Genomic DNA, 3,674 nt, shown 5'->3' on the forward strand with positions numbered 1-3,674 from the left:
CCTCTCTAAACATCTTGTTATTTTGAGGCTGTTTAATGCTGCATTTAATTGAAGAAGGAGCGAAAAATTATTTTTTTTTTAAAAAAAGAGGAAAACAAACACCCACCTGCACAGAAGACAGATTTTTAACTACATTTCATTACTATATACTTGCTCATTATGCACAAACTTTTCCCAGGGATATAGTAAGTTGCACTGAAAAGGAAAAGTAACTATAGACAAGCTATTACATGAACAGAAGGAGAAAATAATCATTATTGACACAAGATATTATTTATAATTCATCAAGTAAGAAATTATCACAAAATCGACTTATCCTAGTTTGAAAATAAGCATGGTTGGTTTGTCTTGGTATTTATCTAACTGCAGGATATCATTAAGCTCTAACAACTTCCCATTCCACTGGTATTCTTTCCTCAATGTCTGCACTTCACAAATCACTAACTCCCGCAGAACATGCATACTGTTAAAGGCTGCTCTTTTCACCAGCCTGCTAAGCAGTATTAAAATTGCATGGGCTCCTTCAGCCAACACATTGTGTTTTACACTGACCTTTAAATTCCAAAGTCATTAGCACAATACAAATGAAGAAAAAAAATATATATATCCCCTGAAGCATTATGCTATATAAAGATAGATGAAAATTTATCACACAAACTTCATGTACTCATGCACTTTCTGATTAAAAAGCGTATCTGAAAAAGAGAAAGTGATGAGAAAGACTATCACAATGTGAAGTAGCTTTTAAACAAGTTTGCTCTAAAGAGTCCTTAGTAACACATCATCTGCCATGAAAGGTATCAGTATCATTTCAATGACATTAACGAAGATTTTCTATATTAATGTTGTAACTAGATCAATCCCAAACCTTTTAAAATAGTAAAACAATTCCAAATGAATGATGATCTAGTGGAATAAAAGCTAATACACAACTGTATGAAATTGTACTTTGAGGTAAATCTCCTCAGGTTTATTTATATGAATGACTGCTAATGCCTTTGAAGGTAAGACAACCAGTTTTTGTAGAACGAGGACTACCTGTTGATGAATTTAAGTTCTACCTAAGCTGGTATGGGTTGTACATTTCCATTTAAAATTGACATGTGACCACAAGTGGAATCCTGACCTCAGCAAGGCCTTCCTTTTGCAATGCTTGGAAAGTGCAATAGGGCTTCAAAGTGGGATTCACAAAAGCCAAGATCATTGAGCAGGTATTTACCTTCTGCTCAAAGCCGAAAAGAATCACTGAGTGTGAGGTATTTTAACTGGCTCAGAAGAAAATCTGCATTTTAACAGAATTATGTATGAGGAAATGCCTTCTAATGAAGGATCCAGAAGCTGTGTTTTCTGAGCAGCAGAAACTCCTAACCTTCCTTACAGAAAATGGCATCCTTAAAGATCTAAACACACACACTTTAAAAGGAACATGACTCCCTTTTTTTCTCCACTAGAGTAGTGTAAAAACTAGCTTAAATTGTAAGGCAACTTTGTTCCAGTCTCTCTTTTAATCTGAGAGGATTCAAATGTCCACAAAGGTAATAAACAAATCTGCTTTTTTGGAATTGGAAAAAAATTTGGAAGGGAGAGATTCATGACCAGTTCTGCCAGCACATTTCACTACATAAAATATCCCAATATACTGGATCAGTTATAGCACAACTGCAGCTCAGTAGGTAAGTCAGCCAGCTGGGGAAAATGAGATCAGTCCAGACTTTGCACCCTCTCCAACAGGGGAGGGCAATTTCAGAGAACTGGGAAAACTGAAGCACCTGTTCAACAGAGATACATCCAAAACTCACTACCAGGCCGTTTTATTTGTGGATTCAGGTAATCAAAATGCAGCATGAATAGAATTTAGGCACCTACAATCTTTTCTGGATAAACTGTTGTTTTTACCTTGGGGAAAGAAGACAGAAATGGTGAAGGATGTTGCCCAGCCATAAGATAACACTAAGTGAAACAACATTTCAGTTGAACTACTTGGATACACCTGCATCACAGAAAGCACTATCGCAGTTCTAGTTCTTTTAATCAATCCCAGATATAATCTGTAAGTACAGAAAGACAATTACTGTATTTTCTCAAAAGGTAATTCTCTTAAACGTCACAATCAGGCATAAAAATTAAAGGACATGCAAACCAAGCTGTGCCTGCCCTGTATACATGCTGTGAACAGCAGTGGAAATTTAAGTTTACTTTGTACCCAATTTACAATCACTTCTAACACTATTTTTTGGACTTGTTCCTTCAGAAAGGTCCCCAAACAAAGCACTGTAATTGGTATTAAACATCTGTCATTAGTTTGTTGCCATCTTAAACTTGAAAAAAAAAAACAAAAACAATTATGCATCTTTAAGTTAACTCTGAAGAAGTAATCCTGCCAAAGGACCTACACATAGATGAAAATAAACCCGTTCTGTTCATAAAAAAAAAAATCTTTTCTGAATTTGAGCATTAATATAAAATAAATTGAGTTTACATTTAATTTTATAAAGTTATGCAAGAAACTTTAAATACTGAACAATTTTCTGTTTAAAAATTTTTGTAACTAAACTTCCAGTTCAATCATTTTTCCTTTCAGCAAAAAAAGCCACTTTTCCTTCCTAGCACAGGCTGACCAGAAAAGCTTGCTCTATAAAGTATTTACCAAACACTTCTTGTCTCGCAAAGCTCAAGTGTCATCATACTATTTCCAACTTGTTTGTTACGACCGCCACTATCATGCAAAAAACATTCAACATAGAAAACCTTGGGTTTCCTTTACAGTCAAGGAATTTATTCTCCAGGAATCGCACATACTCTTCCCTTCATGAATCCTTTTACATTGCCAGGATAGACCTCAGCCCCCAGCTCTGACGAATTATAATATAATGAAAGAATTTAATCTCTCCTAAAGATGTTGACATGTTTTTCCTAGAAAGTGAATTTGAAAATACTTCTAAACATGTGCACTGTTAAAAAGCAGGCTCTAACAAAGCAGTATTTATATCATTCCACATCTGGAAAAGACCGTAACTTTACTAATTTATTCTCACCGGCAGGTCTATGATTGACATCAGATACTCTACATCTCAAAATTCAGTTAATGAACAAAATTAATGTCCTTTATATGAAGTGAATTTAATATCACCTCCTCAGCCAGTTAATATTGTGATGAATTAGTTCGCTTATTTACAAAGTCTAAACCAAAGTTGCTTGTCAAGCACGTTAAGCAAAACTGAACAGTCAAATCAGACTTAACTGACTATTTTAAGACATTCTTAGAAATAATACCTACTGATAGAATGCAAACCACGTGCTTTGGGCAATAAAATATATTGCATTGATCTAAACCCGTTACATAAACAAGCTTAACCAATCACTGCATGCTTAATAAATTTCCAAACCCCATGACCCCAAATTTAGTCCTAATTTGGAAACAGTACGTACAAACTAGTTAACTAAATTGTGATTTAATTAACAACTGAGTTTAATGTAATTAGCTGAATTAGACACCTTTTCTCTTTGCAAAACTACTGAACACAGCAGCAAGAAACAAATTCCATTCTTATAACTGAACAAATGTGGAGAAGTAAAATACATATGGGAGGAGTGTGTATGTTTCAGACTGCAATAAGTACAGTACATAATTCACATAGATAGAAAAAAAAAAAAACAAGCCAATTACCCAAATG

This window comes from Falco naumanni, chromosome 3 (assembly GCF_017639655.2).
Source record: "Falco naumanni isolate bFalNau1 chromosome 3, bFalNau1.pat, whole genome shotgun sequence".
Taxonomy (NCBI): Eukaryota; Metazoa; Chordata; class Aves; order Falconiformes; family Falconidae; genus Falco; species Falco naumanni.